The 20,681-nt window shown below is 41.1% G+C and overlaps 1 protein-coding gene across 4 annotated transcripts in view; it reads left to right on the forward strand.

Annotated features, from left to right (window-relative positions):
* The window catches only part of OPCML (opioid binding protein/cell adhesion molecule like), a 1,483,171-nt gene that overhangs the window by 1,211,713 nt on the left and 250,777 nt on the right, over positions 1–20,681 (forward strand). The gene's annotated exons all lie outside the window — the stretch shown is intronic.

Consider the following 20,681-nt stretch of genomic DNA (forward strand, 5'->3'; position numbering starts at 1 on the left):
ATGTCCTGTAGGGTTGCTGTGAGGCAGAGTTGACTAGCTGGCAAGGAGTTGTTCTTGTTTGTTTCCCGCCCCCTCTTAGTGGGTTTTGGGAACAAAAATAACTCTGAAGGGACAAGGTCAGGGTTGTAGGGTGAATGGAGCAAGGTTGTCCACAGAAATTCTCACAGGACAGATTGGGACAATCTTAAGGAAGACAAGAAAGCACCTTGTCATGATGGAACACACATTTTTCCTGGCATGTTTCCTTATTAGTGTGATTTTCCACTTTCTTTTTCCTAGTTATCCTTCTGGAAAGTCTGGGTTCTTGAAACATCTGTATAAACTTTACACTTGTGGTGTCCCACAACTTACTTGCATTAATGTTCTGACTTGAATTTTGTTGGCCAAGCAGATCCCCTGGGAACTGACTGCTTCGATTGGACTGTTTGGCTTGTGTTGGTGCTGAAGGCACCCTATCATGACTGAGACAACTGTATGATGAAAAGAACTTCTCTGCAGTCACCCACTGCTTGCAAAGACAGGTTTAAACAGGTTTCCTTTGCAATAAACTTGGGCATGCTACTGTTATGAATAGGGTGACCCCTATGAAAGGGTCCTTGGACCTCCAAAGGGGTCACGACCCACAGGTTGAGTACTGCTAATCTAGGATTGCTGGAGTATAGTCTTCAAGACAGGAGGCAGTCTTTCATCACACCTGGGATGAGAGACTTAGGGGAGCCAGGTTGTAGAGACCCATGCATAGCGTGCTCAGGATTTGGATTATATCCTTGAGAAAATAGGAAACCATCAAGGGTTTTTAATTGAGTACTTATATAATTAAGATTATAATTGAGAAAGTGTTCCTTGGAAAATAGAGGATGAAATGGGGTTTTTAAGATGGGGAGGCAATTTAGGTAACTATTATAGTTGCTGTATTAGTCCGGGTAGACTGGAGATATAAATCCAAAGAAACTCATATATGGATAAGAGTTGTATGTGAAGGGTAATGGTACATTAAGAAAGCATCCCAACCCAGTTCAATCCAAGCCCCAAAGTCCAATATTAGCCCATATGTCCGATACCAATCAATAAAGACCTCTTCAGACTCACAAAGCACTTGCAATGATGCTGAATGCAGGAGGATCACAGGCCAGTGGGTAGAAAGTCTTTGGAGCCAGTGGCACCGTGAGCATCTCAGTGCTGGCAGAGGTCTCCACATGGCTTCTCCAGTTCCAGAGGTCTGGTTGCACCAGGGTAGGTCCCTGTGGCTTCTCCGGCTCCCAGGGCATAGCGCCATGTGTCTTGTCAGTAGAGCGTCTTCAAGAGAGTGAGAAGAGAGTCTGTCTCCTGTCTCCCTGGAATACAGGAGTTACAATTATGTAACTTCCACAGTTGCCCAGGCAGGCGGTTATAAGTGAAGCAGCATTGTGATGATAGAGATAAGGAAGAATGTACAGGTTCAAGGGCTATGTTGATTATCAATTTATTTAAGTTAATGATAAGTTAAATGTACAGGATGAAAGAGAGAGCCCATGACATGTACTTGTCAATCTTAAGTGACAGTAGATTGTAGCTCCAGAACGGACAGAAAAACACAGAATTAAAATTGGCTAAGAGGAGAAAGTTTGAGACATCTGCCTTGAGATTTCCATTACATATTCCTATAACAACATACCTGGTATGTATGGATTGGGATAAGAGTTGTATGAGCCCCTAATAAGATTAAAAACAAAAAACCCTCAGGACCAATAATGAGAGTACCAGGGGGGTAAGGGGAAGGTGGGAGGAGAGAGGGTGACCCTATTCCAATGATCTACATATTACCCCTTCCCTGGGAGACGGACAACAGAAAAGTGGGTTAAGGGAGACATTGGACAGTGTAAGACATGACACAATAATAATAATTTATAAATTATTAAGGGTTCATGAGGGAGGGAGAGGAAATATGAGGAGCTGATACCAAGGGCTCAAGTAGAAAGCAAATGTTTTGAGAATGATGAGGCAACAAATATACAAATGTGGCCTAAGTATATGAATGTTAATCTTCAAGAATATCTGTTGTTGTTGTTTTGTTTTGTTTTCTTTTGTCACTTGGTTTTTCTCTGTCTTGTTTTTGTGCATGTTATTATCTCCTCAGCTCTGTCTAAATAAGATAGGCTGGATTAACAATCTGGAGGGGAAAGCAATGGGACTGGCGGTTCCAGAGGGACATGGGAGAGGGGGATGTGGGGGGAAAAGAAGTGGTGTTAACAAACCCAGGGACAAGGGAACAACAAGTGATCCAAATTGATGGTGAGGAGGGTGTAGGAGGCCTGGTAGGGCATGATCAAAGGTAATGTAACCGAGAGGAGTGGAATTACTGAAACCCAAATGAAGGCTGAGCATGATAGTGGGACAAGAGGAAAGTAAAAGGAAATAGAGGAAAGAGCTAGGAGGCAAAAGACACTTATAGAGGTCTAAATAAAGGCATCTACATATGTCAATATATATGAGGATGGAGAAATAGATTTATGTGCATATATTTGTGGGTTTAGTATTAAGGTAGCAGATAGAAATTGGGCCTCCCTCAAGTATTCCCTCAATTCAAGAATAATTTGTTCTAATAAACTGACATTCCATGATGCTCACCTTACCGACACAATCGCTGAAGGCAAAGAGGGTCCATAAGCAGATGTGATGAAGAAAGTTGATGAAGCCCAGCTATCAAAAGATATAGTGTCTAAGTGTCTTAAAGGCTTGAAGGTAAACAAGCGGCCATCTAGCTCAGAAAAGCAACAAAGCCCACACGGAAGAAGGATACCAGCCTGTGTGATCACGAGGTGTCTAAGGGATGAGCTATTAGGCATCAAAGAACAAAAAAATCATATTGTGAAGGAGGAGGAGTGTGGAGTAGGGACCCAAAGCCCATCTGTAGGCAACTGGACATCCCCTTACGGAAGGGTCGCGGGGGGTGGGGGGGTGGGGGGAGGAGATGAGCCAGTCAGGGTGCAGGGTAGCAACAGTGAAACATATAGCTTTCCTCTAGTAAATGCTTCATCTCCCCCCACTATCATGATCCCAATTCTATCTTACAACTCTGGCTAGACCAGATGTTGTACACTGGTACAGATAGGAACTGGAAACACAGGGAATCCAGGACAAATGATCCCTTCAGGACCAGTGGTGAGATTGGAGATACCAGGAGAGTGGAGAGGGGGTGGGGTAGAAAGGGGAATCAATCACAGATATCTACATATAACCTCCTCCCTGGGGGATGGACAACAGAAAAGTAGGTGAAGGGAGATGTCGGATGGTGTAAGATATGACAAAATAATAATTTATATATTATCAAGGGTCATGAGGGAGGGGGAGTGGGGAGGGAAGAGTAAAATGAGGAGCTGATGCCAGGGGCTTATGTGGAGAGCAAATGTTTTGAGAATGATGAGGGTAGCCAATGTACAAATGTGCTTTATACAATTGATGTATGTACGGATTGTGATAAGAGTTGTATAAGCCCCAATAAAATGATTAAAAAAGAATATCTGGGCTGGCCATACAGATATAGAAAGCAAAGTATTAATCCTTAGGCAACACTAACATATTTGGGGCAGACAGAGGTAGGACAGCTTTGGTGGAAAAAGAGAAGAAGCTGTCTGCAGAAGGAACGTACACATTTTACAAAAATGAGAGAAAGAATTCTCACAAGGAGTGAACATTGATCACAAGTAGAGTAAAGAGGTCTAGAAAGAGGACTGAGTTAAGACATAGGTTGGCTTGTGAAACAACTTTATGCCCTGCATGGAACTAAAAGGTTCTCTTTTCCCATGGGTTTAGAACAAGTGAGCCTGAGTGGAGAGAGGCAAACGTTCACTGGCCATATTAAAGTTTCCTTATCCTCTTCCACCCTGAATAATGATATATTTGAGATATGATAAACTCTTTTCACATCTTAAAAATTGTTTTTGTTTTTGTACATATAATCTTTAGTAATATGTACTAAATACAATATTGCAGTGCACAATTTGCTGATGTTTTCATTCTCTGATACTCACTGCAGATGTTCAACGATATGATTTAATGTTCAAAACACCACCGTATAGATTTATTTTTCTAAACTAAAGCAGGGACTTCAGTTGCTTGAAAACATGAACCCAAATGGTGATTGCCTTGCTAAAATAGATAGATTTGGGAAGCAGAAGTGGTTACAGCAAACTATATAAAAGAAAATAATTTGTCTTAGACTGGGTTCTCTAGAGAAGCAAAGACAGTGAAGCGTAGGCACACGCATATAGAAAGACATTTATATGAATACAATTGCTCACACAAGCTAAGTCCAAGCCTGGGCAGGTTCCAAGTCCTTGGGTTAGATGTAGGCTGTAGGTTTGTCCTGACTTAGCTGTCTTTGGGGGCTGCTACACTCCAAATCGGCTGGCAACTGTATTGGTGCATGAATTCACGGTTGGAAGGTCAGATGGCAGGTCCTTAAGAACCCCACAATCAGCAGTCAATATGGCAGCATGGTAGTCGGATCATTTTATGTCAACTAGACATTTCCTGGTCGGGGGTAGAGTCAAACTTGTCAATCAATTGGTAACTTGGTGACAGCTCCTTGGCAGTGTAGGGAGAGAGGGAGGGCCTCTGGGAACTGCCTTTCTCTCTCCCTCTGCCTGCCTCAGGAAGTGGCCTGTGCCTTGCCATTTTCCCACTGACCTTGGATCCACATGACTCTGTGCTCTACCAGCTTCTGACCATCCTGCGTCTAGTTCACCTTTCTGCTTCATTGGTATGTGGCTGCATGAGTCTGAAGAGGACTTATGGACTAGCATCATATTGAAGGACTTGAGTTGGGCTGGGCTGGGAGGCTTACATGATATATAACTACCTCTTGATCTTCATATATATTTATACAAGTGTCACTGATGTTTTTGTCCTAGACAACTTGGCCTAACACAGGCAAGTTGTTTGTTTGAGCTGGATGCAGAATTCAGACCCATCAAAAAACCAAGCAAGCTTTACCACAGTATCCACTTATCTTCAAAGCAGGCCACACTCCCTAAGGCATTTAAGTTGATCAGGACTGTGACCTGGGTAAGGGTGTTACATTCCAGTCTAATCTTACCCCATTACGGAGCATCACAACGGACTGGCTGTGATTGTGTTAAATCAGGGTATGGGAGACTATGAAGGGTTAACTAGGAAACCACCGAGAATCCTGGTTCAGCCCATTTAACTTTCACAGGGCTGTACATACAGCCCTCAGTAGTGTGCATCCAGTTCATCAGTATCAGAGTTCATTTTTATAATTTGTGTATTTTCACATGTGTATATATTAAAATATAGCTCTATGTTTATATATAAATATGTAAACATACACACACACATACATATATGTTTCCACTCAATTTAGAGTGTTCCTATTAAACTTTTCTTAAGTTAAAATGGTGTAAAGCAGTGGTTCTCAACCTTCCTATTGCCGCAACCCTTTAATACAGTTCCTCATGTTGGGTTGACTCTCCAACCATAAAATTATTTTCATTGCTACTTCATAGCTGTAATTTTGCTACTGCTCTGAACCAGGAAACCCCTGTGAAAGGGTCGTTTGACCCCCAAAGGGGCCGTGACCCACAGGTTGAGAACCACTGGTGTAAAGCAAAGAAGCAATTACCATTAAGTTATATGGGGATTTGTCGTTGTTGTTGTTGTTGGGATCCCAAAGGATAACCTGGCCAGTCATACTTACAAATGTGTAAGTTGTGCATAGGGTCCCTGTGGGTCGGATTGACTCAAGGGCACCTAGCACTAGCAACGCATAAGATCTACAGCGGCAATAACACACATAGCGACAAGAAGTTCGAGAAGCTAGATCCTGAAAGAGTGTCTGGGGAAGGACCTTGATAACGTCACTCTCACTGCTCAGGGCTCGCCACACCTCTTTAGCAGTTTACTGCCACACACTGCTTCGCAGTTTGACTGGGTTTCCTCACAGTGCCTGTGCTCGGTGTACCTCTCACAGAGAGTGCAGTCGGGTGCCGTGGGCCTGTGGTGACTCACAGGCACCCTATCAACAGTACAGTGAAACGCCGCCTGGCCTGCGCCTCCTCACCAGGGCTCCTCGGCCTCAGCGCAGTGTTGCAGCCCCAAAGTCAGGCCATCTTGTAGAGGGTCTTCCTCTTTTTCACTGCTCCCCTACTTTACAAAGCTCGATGGCCTTCTCCCAGGACTAGTCTCCCCTGATAACATATTCAAAGGATGTGAGATGAAGTCTGACTATCCTTGCCTCTAAGGAGCATTTATGCCAGACTTCCTCCAAGATAGACCTGTTGGTTCTTTTCGCAGTCCAGGGAAGTTTCCATATTCCTCACCAGCACCGCTAGTAAGTGTACTGGTTCTTCTTTGGTCTTCTTATTCATTATGTAACATCCACGTGCATATGAGGTGATTGAAAACACAACAGCTTGGGTCAGGTTCATCTTCGTCCTCAAAGCAACATCCTGGCTCCTCAACCCTTTAAAAAAGTCTTGTGCAGCAGACTTACCCAATACAATGCATTGTTTGATCTCTTGACTGCTGATTCCATGAACATTGATTGTGGATCCAAGCAAGATGAAATATTTGACAAACTCAATTGTTTCCACTGTTTATCATGATGTTACCTACTGATGCCGTTTTGTGGATTCTGGTCTTTACATTGAGTTGTAATCCATACTAAAGTCTGCAGTCTTTGATCTTCATCAGCAATAAAAGTCAAATGGTTTAAAGTTTTAAATGCCAGGGCATACCAATGATGATTTCCACCACCAAACACAAAGAAAGAACAGATTTATAATGTTACTGATAATAAAAGGTAACAATAATAAGACTAACAAAATGAGGTATTTGGATTGCATCAGAAACAATTTGTGACTTAGGAGTGGTCAGAATGGAGCCCTGTAGTAAACCAAGGGCTACCTGTAGTTCTGTGTGCTGAAGCCCATTGCGGCTGCTCTGCTTTTCGTCCAGAACCGAGTTTCATCTCTTGTGGTCCTGTGGCCTCATGTCAATGCTGCCTCAGAGCAGAACTACAGAATAGAGTAGGATTGTCCCCTAAGTTTGTCTAGACCATAACTTTTACAGGATTGCGTCTTTTCTCCCCCAGGGATGCTCTGTAATTTAAACCTGCTTACCTTCCATTTAGCAAGCAAGTAGTTCACCGTTGTGCCAGTAGGGCTTTGACTAGGTGATATAAAATGCCCTTGCTTAATAGATGGAAATGATGCCACCGGTAATGCAACGTTGTTCTGTTCTTCATAGTCAGGACCCGTTTTAATGAAGATGTAAATATGGAAGAGGATAATGTACTCACAATAAGACACCTGGGATGCCCAATGTGAAGGAGTAGGAAAGCTTTGCCAAAACTTGCAACCGCCACTGATCGTAATTATTCAGCCTGTGTGAAGCAAACTTTGGCTTTCTGGGACTTGGAGGCAAACACATATTTTTCTGTAGTAGTAAAACCCAGTCTGGTATAACATTTGCTGCATATATTTACCTGTGTGATGGAGCCATTTTTTTGGAATCTCTAAGAAGAATTAAAGCGTATACTTCATGAGAGGTGTAGTATTAAAATATATAGATTTGGGAGGGTTTCTTAGTTCTTTGGAAATGACACATCTTGTAAGTGAGAATATATGGTCTAGATGGTAATTGCCTTTTTTTCTTGAGCTACATGTTCATGCTCCTCCCTTTCTCCTCCAATATTAATTATCACGACTAAAAATAACCCATTGTGGGCTCTGCAGGCCTTCGGGAGGCTTCTGCAGAAATCTGACATCTGCGCAGGAGGCCCGCCGAGATGCCTGCTTCGGTGAAGCTGTCTCTTGTTTGTGCATTCCACAAACACTTGCACTGTGGATGCTGAAGTGCTCTGTCTCTCACAATGGCTGTGAGTGGCAGCTTGTGAGAACAGTGTCTTTCTGAGCAGACCTGACTCACAATGCCTGGAGGGAATAGGGGAAGCATGGAATATTTATGATTCAGAGCGTTAATGATGATAGACAAAATATTGATGTCATAACACCCTACAATGTAACTAGTGCTTGCAACCCAAATTCCATGGCCCCTTCTGTCTTCTCTTTTTCATGCATCCATAAACATTTATACCTTCATCCTGACAAATGAAAATCAGAGAATATAAGCAAGCTTAGGTCATCAAAAATTTAGGAAGCTATTTACATCTTATGTCATTTCAGGTGGAGTATGATGGAGACTAGAAAAGTCTTCATGGTCCAGAAATGTACCTACAGGAATTATAAATGCATGGCTTTACAATATGTCTCTTTTTTGAAATAGAGTCCTCACTGCTAATCACAATATTTCACATTTTGTAAGATTTAACTTCATCAAATAGATATTCTCCAATGATCCTTTGGGAATGAATGGGGATTTTATTAAAATGTAGGGTCATTTGAAGGAGGAATGGTACTTGTAGCATGGAGGTAGTGGCCTTGTTTCCTATCCAAGACATATGTTTTGACAAGCGAGGGTATTTCTTGGAACAACAAAATCAATTGCTTTAAAAGGGATCATTTCTGTCATTTAACTACGGGAACCTTGTTATGACGTCTTATATAGAGTTTCAAAGTGGAGAGTTCTGTATAACCAGCGTGTAAAATGAGAGCAAGGCAGTTAGCAACATGCTGTATTTTTATAAGTACCATATGCCTGACTTCTCCAAAATGCTATATTACTCTATTATCCTTGGTATCAACTACCACCTCCCCTTTATCACCCCCTCATGTCACAGACTATTAGGGAGATGGGTCATGTGGCTTCTGAAGCTGGCAAGTCCTTCAGCTGAGGTTCAGACGTCTGTTTGGAGAATCTTCCTCATTCACAGCAAGTTGTGTCTGCTGATTCAACATGCTGATGGAACTGGTGCATCAGGTCAGGAGATAGGTTGCTAGCTCAAGTCTCAAAAACCCGGTCAGGCAGAGACAAGGGAAACATCGGATGCAGAGCAAGAGTGTGAACTTTACTGTTCCATGGAGCTCTAGAGAATTAACATGTCGGAGAGTAAACGAAAGCCGTACTTGCTTAGCCAGGTAAAGGCACATGGTGGAACTCATGTTAGGATGACGACTTGTCTCCTGCTTCAGTGATCTTTTAGGGCAGTCATTGGCATCACATGGGTTGCTATTCTGCGTCTGTTCACATGGGAAGGGGAGGTCAGCAAGATGGCCTCTTGACCATGAACTGGAGGTGCGGTTCTTGCCTTCAGATATCAAAATGTCAGTAGAGAACACACTGTCACGTCTACACATATTTGGTGGGCCAGATCTAGTCTCAGTTTCATGATCCCAGTCTCCTGCTTTTCTCAATAAATGCCAGTGGTGTTTCTGGTTAGGGAACTGTTTCCAACTGAAGTTTCTTCTGGTTTAAACACAGTTGCTATTCTTGTTAACCACAGGAAGTTCGTTCTTGTTTTATCACAGACTGCAACCACAGATGTAGAGGCTAGACTTTATAATACATTACGAAACAGAGAACTCTGTTAAGATAAGCCATGTTAGTTAAGTAACTACTTATCTAACTTCAAAAGGCAGTGATGGTATCCAGGAGGAGGGAGAGGTATAGAAAAGAATAGAAGAATGGCCATAGCATACAGAACTATTTCACAATTGTGCTCACATGGGAGCATCATTTCTAAACAGCTAGTTGTCTCACATATTTTCTTGGTTGTGTTTCAGGTTTTAACCCAAAATGACCATCTGGACAACTTTCTGTTTTTCAAATTAATTATTTCAGTAAGAATGAAATGTTTGTGTGTTATATAATGACAATTAGAATAACATTTAAAGGCAGGTACATGGTTTAACAATTATTTACTGAGTGCACACTGAGAATAAAAATGGTGTGCCACTGAGAATTGCAGTCTATGATAAACATGCAAAGCTTGAGGAATTTAGCTTTTGTTTACAACTGTATCCCAGATAGTTATCTCCTTTTATCACTTTTATTTATAATTCTATGATTTATTCACTTGGAATTAAAAATAGATTTAGGATCAAATGACTTTCTTCTTCATATATACATATATATATATCTGGGGGGTTTTCTCTTTTTTTTTTTGTGTGTGTTTTGTTTTGTCTTTTCTTTTGTTTTTCTTCTGAGATGTGTGATTTTTTCGAGAAATTTTTTTTATGTGAAAAGTTTTTTTATTTTGTTTTCTATAAAATATATTTTATTTTTTCTCTCTTTTTTGTGTTATGGGATGTGATTTTTCTGTTTTTGGTTTTTGGGTCTCTGTTTTGGTATGTGTGTGAGCTATTTTTTGTGTGTTCTTGTCTTTTTGTTGTCTACATCTTTTTTTTGTTGTCTCTCTCTCCTCTGCGTCTGTGTCCAAGCGTTTTTGTGGATGTGCCCCCTGTGGAGAAGTGTGGGCTTTTTTCTCTTGTGGCGGGGGCTTTTTTTTCTTTTTTTGTTTTTTTTTAGTCTTTTTTTTGTGTGCTGTGGGGTGTGGTGTCGCGCCGGTTTTTCTGAGAGACCAGCGGGGGCGCCGCGCTATCGCAGGGTGTGCTGTGGTGTGCCGGTGTGTTTTTGAGGCTCTACACACACCCGACTTTTAACTTGAATTCCACTGCAGGATCCCCCTTTTATTCTTGTGCTCTGTCTTTTAGAAATGTCTATAAATTTTATTTGAAAAATGAAAATAATTCGTCTATGTAAGTTCGCAAGCCACTGATTGCGATTACCCTGAAACACCTCTGAGGCAAAGCTGTTCACTTACAGAGAAGTTTCTGATCTCCTGTGATGCTGCTTGACTATGGATGTTCAGTGGCAGTGAAGAGAGAAAACAGTAACTTCGCCCTCCGCTCTTTAGGGCGCTCTACTCACAGCACCAAGGGCTGTGAGGGTGCAATGGTTCTGCACCTGGCTGAAAACCAAGCGTTAGTAATGGAAATCTGCCAGCACACCTATGGGGACAAAGATGTTTTGTCTGCTTCCATAGAGAGTCACTGCCTTGTAATCTCGAAGGGTGTTTCTACGTTGTCTTATAGGGTCACTAGGAGTATGAGTCAATGCGATGGCAGTGGCTAGTGTCCGTGTTAGGAACCTTGGTGGTGCTGTGGTTAAGCACAAGGCTGATGCAGTTCTAACCCAGAGCTGATCCCGGCAGAAAGCTGGGGCAGTCTACTTCCATCAAGAGTACAGCCTTGGGAACCCTACGGGCCAGTTCTACTCAAGTATATAGGATTGTTATGAGTCTGAGTTAGTATCAACTTAAAACACGACAAGTTGTAAAACACATTACTTACAGTGTGGGCCCATTTGGGCAAAAATGTAAAAGGTTCAGACTATGGACTCCTTGATGGATCATTTCACGCAGGGATCGTTGACTTCTGAGGAGTGTACATTGTTGATGCTGGAACAAGTGCAGGCCGCCATGCTTATCAAGGAATGGGCAGTGTGAACTTGTCCATTTGCGTATTATTGCAGGGTCAAAGATCTTTGTTTTTGTGCTTGACTCAGGTTGTTTTATTTGGTAACTGGTTCTACAATTTATCACAGAACTAGAAATATCCCCTTCCTTGCCCTAGTTAAAAACAAACAAGTAAAACCCAAATGCATGACGGAACGAAAGGGGAAGAGAAGAGCCAAGTGATAGGTGAGAAAACATTGAGAAATGCTTGTTTCCGTATAGCACGTAAAAGAAAGCCACCATCATCAACCGAGAAAGCGGAAAAGATGCACAACGCATGGACCACGCAGTAGGAGAAAGAAAACCGGGTCCCTCCGGTGTCCATTTGTAAAGAATGATCAATCAGGGCGTTATTTGTATGGAAGGCAGCAGCAGACCTTCCCTCCTGTCATCTACAAAAGAGAAGCGTCATTTCTCCCCTGGCCTCTGTAAGAAACACATTATAGTGCAAATGTGTTTTTTGGCACACCAAACGCTATGTACCAATGTAATCTTGATTAATATTGCAATGTGTTGATGAAATTTTCTAAGCGCTGGTTAGAGCTAAAATGAGAGCATTTTTTCTTAAGTAAAATGTGTTGATCCTTGTTTTCATAGTGACTATTCGTAGCATATTCATTTGCATGTTCACAGAAGTGGTTTCTTGGGAAATTGTTTTAATAGTCAGAAACATTGAGCTTCCCACATCTCCCATTACTCCACTTTCATTTTTGTGTTTGCTTGCTTGTTCACTTAATTTCTATAATTTTTAAAGAGTGTATTACAGTCCACATAGTGGTAAGTCACTTAGAATGCAGTTATTTTTCTTAAGAAGTTGATCCCAGTATTAATAAATTGATAGGGGATAGGTGAAATGGTTGCACAAAACAAAAATTATTGTAAGATCCGACAGGTAGAGAAGGTTGGCGTTCTGTGGCATGGAGACGGGGAAACTAGACTGTGAATGCCACATGGGGACGAATGAGGCTCTGGCCCCTTTTCGGTCCTAGGACAGTGCCTATAACTTGGTATATTTTTAATAATTATTTGCTAAATGAGAGGATGGGTGAACCTAAGCACGAAATGAGAGCTATTAGAGTAAGTTTCAGGCAAGGTAAGATCTGTACGTTGACCTTGGATGAATAAGAAACTTAACAAAGTGATAAAGGTGGGAATGAAAGATAAAGGTTTGAATACGTTGGAGAAAACTCATGGCCTATTTGCGGAATAAGCGTAAAGTGTACAATTCTAAAGTGCATAAAACTGACATAGCCAAGTTAGCCTGGGAGAGGAATTGATGCCGTTGAGTCATGGTGCTAGCATACAACATGGAAAGTACCATGGACTACCAAAAGCTCAAACAAATTTGTCTTGGAAGAAACACACAGAGACTGCTCCCAAGAGGAAAGGATTGCAATACTTTGTCTCAAGTACTTTAGAAACTCTGGAGAGACCAGTCCCTGGAGAAGAAGAGTGTGTTTAGTGAAACGGGGCCAGTGAAAAAGGGAGGCCTGAGACCGAATGGGTTGACACAGTGGTTGCAACCACGGGCTCGAACATCACAATAGGTGTGAGCACCAGAGAGTATTCTGTTCGATTGTTTACAGTGTCCCTGTGAGTCAGGACTAAATAAAAGCACCGAACAACAAGACAGGAAATTAACATATATGGATTCATATGCGGGGAGAGCGTGTGCATGTTGCATTTCATTATTATTGTAAGTTCTATATCCTAGTAGGTTTCAAACTATACATACGAGTTCATAAATTCTTCAGTGTGATTGGCTGTGGTCAGGCCTTGGTTCATGCATTTTCCATCTCTGCTGTTACTATCTTTTGTGTAAAAACCCTTGCTTTGTAGACCTCATTATTAATCATTTCAATAGTGATGTCATTGTTCACCATAAAACAGTGTAGGAGCTCAAAACCTTTATTGGAATGAGATTTCCTCCCTTCTGTGTGGATTTTGATTAGGTTTGAGGCTGTTCTAATGCCCATTAGCAGGAAGGAATCCAAACTAAGAGGTCCATTGGGCAGTAGAGTCCCATGAGCCTGCACAGGAGAAGCAGGTAGATGTCAACGGGAGTTAAATGCTTAACCAAAAATGACAGTCTAAACATGGTTTTCTTTCCCCTAAGTGCTCAGATATTATCCTCAGTTATTTTAGCTTTATTCATATTCAACAACAGAAAATGTTCCTCCCTGATTAAATATCATTGCATATGGAATGTTATGAAGTACAACAGTAGTAATAACTCCAAATCAAAATATTTTAAAGCTAAATGAACTAAGAAATGTTACAAGAACAATACCGGGTTAGCCTTCTCAGATAAAGGGAAGGATTGTTATCTGTTTTTCTCTTTATTTGATTTTATATCATCTCAAACTCCTTGGTAGACATTTCTCATTTTATATATTTAATTGAATGATGATACCTTACTAAATACCGAATACTACCAACTCAGAGTCTATAAAAGAGACAGGGATAGAGTGGAAAGCATATGATACAGTAATTGGAAGTTCAAGACATTTAAAAAGAAATCCTGCAAACATCAGTGCAGACAAAAATTACTATTTGAAGTTCTATTACCCTGGACGATGGACTAGGATACTCTTTTGCCATCTAATCCACTTACAGTGCAACTATTTTAAAGAAAAATCAATTTCTGTTTTGTTGTACTCTTTAAGCAACAATTTCCATAGACAAGACAGATTTGATATTGAGAAAAGAGAGAGAATGAGATAATTTCTCCCCAAATTGGAATCTGGTTCAATCTGGATGGCATGTTCCTAACAATCCTGGGGATCTTCTTCCCCACCTCTTGGATAGGCTGTCCCACAATCTGGCTCACCCATTGCTGTGGGTGCCAAGAACACATGATCCTTTCTGGGAGAGATTCTTTGAGGCCGTTACTCAACCCAATAGATTTTACTCTCACTCTTGGGGATTATGGGAGGCAGAGTCAAAAGTTACTCTGTTTATTTGAGATTCCCTCCTTTTCTTATTGCTTTCCTTACTGGCTCCAACACAAAACTTAAGAGATGCGTTTCCTTGACAAAAACTCTCTTGGTAAAAAACAGAGTTGTAAGATAGAACAAAATTGGCAGCTTCATTCAGAAAGAAACAAAAACAAGGATGGAGCCATGAAAAATAATCATAGAGATGTAGTGGTAAACAAATAGTTATTCAAAACTATCTGATCTAATGTGGAGAGTTTTGCAATTCTTTGTCCAAGCATAATAATTATTATACACAAACTTTTTTGGTTACTTAACAATGTTTCAGGTTCTGTGTTAAGAGCTTTCCATTCACATAACAATTATACAAATTCTACAGGCATAGTATTTATTATTTGTTCTTGATTCATATATTAAAATGCAGTAAGGGAATTTGAACCACTTGTTCAATGCTACACAGCCAAGTGGTTGAAATAGAACTGATTCCAAAAACCTTAAATACCGTGTGTTAGGCCAGGGTAACTAGAGAAACAAATCCAGGGACACTCATATATGTGTAAAACAGAGCTTTATAACAAGAAATATTTAGATATCAAGAAAGACTTCCAGCCAAGCCCCACTCAAGTCCATATGATCCGCAAGTCCAGTTCTGGTTCATAAATCCCTCTTCAGACTGATGCTTTCATATGCAAGGATGCAGAATGCAGGAAGATCACAGGTTGGTGGGTGCAAAGCCATGTGGATCCAATGGCACATGAAGCATCACAGGGCTCTGGCAGCAACCAGGGTCAGCCAGAAGGAAAGTGAAGGCCGAGAGAGAAGGGGAGGTTCCCAGGGGCCTTCTTATGAGAAAGGCATGCCCACAAGGAGGCACTGTAGGTCTGGGACCTGATTGATCATTTGAATTCCACCCCTACACGTTTTTTATCTTCAAGTTGATGTGACATTATATAACTACTGCATGCAGTTAGTCTGGTTATGGTTATGAATTCTCACACTCTGGGAACTCCTGTTGTGATGGTGGTTAGGTGCCGTGTACTTGGTTCCAACTCTTAGAGACCTTTTGTACAACAGACGACACAATGCACCACCTTCACAGTGGTTGTTATGTTGGAGTCCATGCTTGCAGTAACCGTGCCAATTCATCTCATCACAGTGCATCTCATCAAAGATCTCCCTCCCAGGAGTCTGCACTGCAACTCCTACTTACCACTCCTATTTGTCCTTTAATATAATCTAAATGTCTCTCTTTTTGAAATAAATGATAAAAAGCTCTATTCTAAAGTAATTCTTCATTATATTCAATTTCACTTGTTGATGGAGCCTGACTTAGAATGAAAAGATACAGCTTCAAATTATCTATTAATAATTGGCATTTGGAATGTGTGAAGGATGAATCTAGAAAGATTGGAAGGCATCAAAATGAAATAGGTTGCATAAAAATTGATATCCTAGGTATTAGTGAGCTGAAATGTCTGACATTGGTCATTTTGACTCAGAAGAGCTTGTGGTTTACTATGTAGATAATGACAGATTTAAGAGGAATGGCTTCACATTCATCCTTAAAAAGGTCATTTCAAGGTTGATCTTGAAGTACAATACTGTCTGTGATAGGGTAATATCTACTCATATACAAGGAAACTTGGTCAATTCAACTCCTATTCAATATATGCACCAACCACTAAAAGCTATTCAAGAAACTGAAGAATTTTACCAACATCTTCAGTCTCAAATGGATCAAACATGCCATCAAGATGCATTGACGATTGGCTATTAGAATGCCAAAGTTGTAAACAAAGAGGCAAGAACGGTAGTTTTAAAGTATGGCCTGGAGTGATAGAAACGATGCTGGAGACCTCATGACAGAACAACGACTTCTTCATGCCAACAGTGCCTGTCCGCCTCTCAAGATGGAATTGATGGAAATCAACTTGACTGCATCTGTGGGAAAAGATGATGGGAAGCTAAAAACAAGCCAGGGGCAAGTGTGGGAGTGAGCATCAATGGCCCATACTAAGTTCTGAATGAAGCTGAAGACAATTAAAACAAGTTCAGGAGAGCCGAAGTATGAGGAGTATATTCCAGCTGAATTCTGAGATCACAGTAATAAATGTGACTCAATGAACAATAATAAAGAAAAATCTGATGAGCTGTGGGATAACATATAAACATCATACACCAAGAAAGCAAAAGGTCATTAAAAAGATAGGAAAGAAAGAAAAAGTGGATGTCTAAGTGGAAAGGCTAAGTGGATGTCTGAAAAGACTCTTAGACATGCTGTTAATCAGAGAGAAGCTAAGGCAAATAAAGGAAATGATGAAGTCAATGAGCTGAACAAAACATTTTCTAGAGCCGCTTGAGAAGACAAATTAAAGTGTTATAATGAATGTGCAAAGAACCAGAGTTAGAAAACCAAATAGGAAGAACACACTCAGTACATATTAAACTTAAAGAACTAGAGAGAAGTTTCCAGCATCCAGGTGTAATACCGAAAGATTCCAAGGGCAAAATATTGAACCATGCAGGAAGAATCAGAGGAAGATATAAAGAATATAGGGTCACTGTACCAAAAATAACTATTCAACATGCAACCCCTTCGAGAAGCAAGAACCAGTAGGACACAAGGAATGAGTTCAGGCTGTACTGAAAGCATTAGCCAAGAACAAGTTTCTACATATCGATGGAAAACAAACTGAAAAGCTTCAACAAGCTGACGAAGCACTGGGATCACTCAGTTATCTGTGCCAAAAAATATGGAAGAAAGTTACTTGGCCAACTGACAGGTAGTAGGTTATATCTGTACCCATTCCAAAGAAAGGTGACCGAACAGAATGCTCAAATTATAGGACACTGTCATTAATATCACCTGCAAATAAAATGTTGTTCAAGATCATTCAACAGTAGTTGTAGCAGTATATTGATAGGGAGCTGTTAGAAATTTGGGCTGGATTCACCAGATTCACATGGAACAAGGGATATCATTAGTAATGTCAGACGGATCTTGGCTGAAAGCAGAGAATACCAGAAAGATGCTTACTTGTGCTCTGTTGAAAATTCCAAGCTTTCAGCTGTGTGTACCATACAAACTCTGGATAGCCTCGAGAAGAAGAATAATTCCGGAACATTTCATCGTGCTCATTTGGAACCTGTCCATGGATCAAGAAAGGCAGTTGTGCAAACTGAAAAAAGGGAATACTGTATGGCTTAAAATCAAGAAAGGTGTGTGCCAGAGTTGTACTTGTTCAATCTATATGTTGAGCAACTCATCAGAGAAGCTGGATTATATGAAGAACGCAGCATCAGAACTAGAGCCTGGCCTCATACCTGTCAGATGCTTATGGAACCTTGCTTATTGAAAGTGAGGACTTGGAATACTTGCTGTAAAGACCAAGGATTTCAATATGGAATTTAACTCAATGTAAAGAAAACCAAATCCTCACTTCTGGAGCAATAGGTAATATGATGATAAATGGAACAAATATCAAAGTTGTCAAGGATTTTGTCTTGCTTGGATCCACAATCAATGCTCCTGGAAGTAGCAGTCAAGAGATCAAATGGGCATACCTTTGGGTAAATCTTCCTCACAAATGTTTTCTATAAAGTGGTGAAAAGCAAGGATCTCACTTTAAAAAAGACTAAGGTGGGTCTGGTCCAATCCTTGCTATTTTCTCTTTTTTTCCAGTCCTTTATATTTTCAGTTGTCTCATATGTATGTGAAAGTTGGGCACTAAATAAGGAAAACTGAAGAAGAAACAATGCATTGATATTGTGGTGCTGGTGAAGAATATTGAATGTATTATGGACTGCCCCCCAAAATTTTTAAAAAATATTTCTTGGAAGAAGTACAGCCAGAATGCTTCTTAGAGACAAGGATGGCAGGTCTTTGCCTCATTTGGACACATTATCAGGGGAGACCAAGGCCTAGAAAAGCAAAAAGGAAAAGAGGAAAAAGAGAGACTGCCACAATGTGCTGAAACACAACAATTGTGAGAATGATGGGGCATGGCGCAGTCTTTGGGTCTGGTGGACCTAGGGTTGCTGGTAATGGGAACTAATTTGATGCCATCCAACAACAATAACACAAGGCATGAGGTTTGGGACCAATTGCTGCACCTCATGGACTATAAAATGTGTTCTCTAGTCTGAGGAAACAGCTTGGTACAAGGGGCAGTGCATTACCGTATACACTTGAATATAAGCTGACCCGAGTATCAGCCGAGGTACCTAATTTTACCACAAAAACTGCATTAAAAATGTGCTGATAAACTTGACTTATACACGAATATATATGGTACTTAATGTTGTTCTTTTAACCAAAGTCTCTAACTCGTTCCGAACGACTTTTCTCTGTGTGGGTCTGGTAAGAAGGTAAGGGATGCTGGTCGGATTCATCTGTGAGTAATTGTGAGTGGGATTCCCTGGTGTGCTATCCTGGTATGTATCATGAGCCCTCTGAGAGGCAAGAGGAGAGATCTCATCACCAGCAAGAGGCAAGAGTGGAGCACGTCTGAATCTGAGACCTTGGACAGCGAGCCTCCTGGATCCAAATGGCAGCTATCCATTAGTGGGGCAGCACCAGACTCGGGGCCAGAGCACTGAACATCATGGTGGACTTCCCAGCCCTTTGTGCAGGAACTTGGCTTGTGTACTGGAGTGACTCTACTCACTTAATTGGTGAATTTGGGTTTGCTGACCCATGGAAGTAGAGCTGAATGTATTTGGGCTGAGGTTTGCTAGGGTTGGATGTGTCTGACACTTAATTCAGGGTGTTGGGATTGTTGACCCACAGAGTTTTGGCTGAATACCTGTGGGTTGAGGCTTACTGCAGAGGAGTATTCCCCTATGGGCATTTTTTTTTAAGCAGGATTGAAACTTTTTAACATGTCCTGGTTAGCCTGAGAATTTCTCACAGACATGATAACTTGTTTACATCCTTAATAAACCCTTCAATCATGAAATTTGCCTATAAAGTTCTGTGTAGCCATTGCAGTACATATTAGAACCGGGAGATCAAATAGAGCAGTAAAATAGACAATGCTAATTAAGTCAGAGCACTCAGTATCTTAAATGGTACAGTATTTTTATTTCAATCCACTAATTGTGTTTTTTCATGTGAATCTGTCATAGAATATGCAAAACCCAGGCCAGATTATCTGTCAATTATTGTGAGGATTCATGTGTAGCCGGCTGGTGCCACTGGAATAATCAGTCCAACAGAGTGATGCGCTTCATCTCTGTCTTGCTGCAGCACCCCCATGCCTGCTAATTTCATGAACCTAACTGGTCCCCTCGAGGGAGCATCTTATCTGCACATTTGCTTATTCTACTGGCTTCCTGATCCAGGATAAGTGTTCTTCTGATGAGCATCAGCATATTCTCTTCCGAAAAAACAGCAACTAATCTCCACCACCCCTCAAACCATTTTATTAGGCTCTAATCCAGACATTACACCACTCCAAAGTTCCAGGCTATCAAGCAGCAGTATTGTACTTGATTTATTTAGAAGGATCAGCACAAGCTGGGGTCCCTGAGGTGGAGCGGAAAGATATCCCAAGTGTCCAAATGGTTCCATCTGCTGTCCCTCGCCCCGTCTCTACCACCGGCTCATCTTCATCTCCTCAGGACTCTCTCTCGCCATTGGGTTTTTACTCACAGTGCACAAACCATCAGTGAAATGGCACTAGTAGTTGTGGAGATAGAATGAGCCTCTCCTGACCCAGTGGCTCTCAGGGCTGAGAACCCAACTTGTCAGTCAGATGGCAGGTTAGCACCTCAGAAGACAGGAGCCAATTGGCAAGAGGGATGGCAGGGTGCTGGTCCCGTCTTCAGAACAAAACTTGAGATGGAAATGAGCCAGATGCCGGATCTAGAGCAAAAAGGGCAAACTGTGCGAGAGTACTCTTTATCTGTTGGTTCAGACAGCACTTTCAAGGAATCTCAAGGTAGACTTGTGTGACACCCATTAGTAAGGCAACTACTCAAGGTCCAGCCCACTACCGTCCTGATTCATTGACATTATTGAAAACTCACTATAAAATGGAACCATAACCATAAGCAGAGAGGCTAAGGTTCATATGTGGGGACTGAAATTAGTTCATGGGAAAATGTATCCTTAACTTCCTTTTCCCACCAAATATTTAGAGCACTTGCACATATTACAAAATGGAGGCCTGTGAATAGAAGGGCCATATTAAAAAATAAACCTACAACTCTGAAATTCACAAATAGAGAAAGAGAAAACAAGTTAGTAGTTTATAATAGTCAAGTGTTGGATAAAATCATGTGCTTGTTAATAACATGCCACAGATTTTCTTTTGACCTAATTTTTT

The sequence above is a fragment of the Echinops telfairi genome, unplaced genomic scaffold (genome assembly GCF_000313985.2).
Source record: "Echinops telfairi isolate 266 unplaced genomic scaffold, ASM31398v2 ScPeMD7_5592;HRSCAF=6446, whole genome shotgun sequence".
NCBI lineage: Eukaryota > Metazoa > Chordata > Mammalia > Afrosoricida > Tenrecidae > Echinops > Echinops telfairi.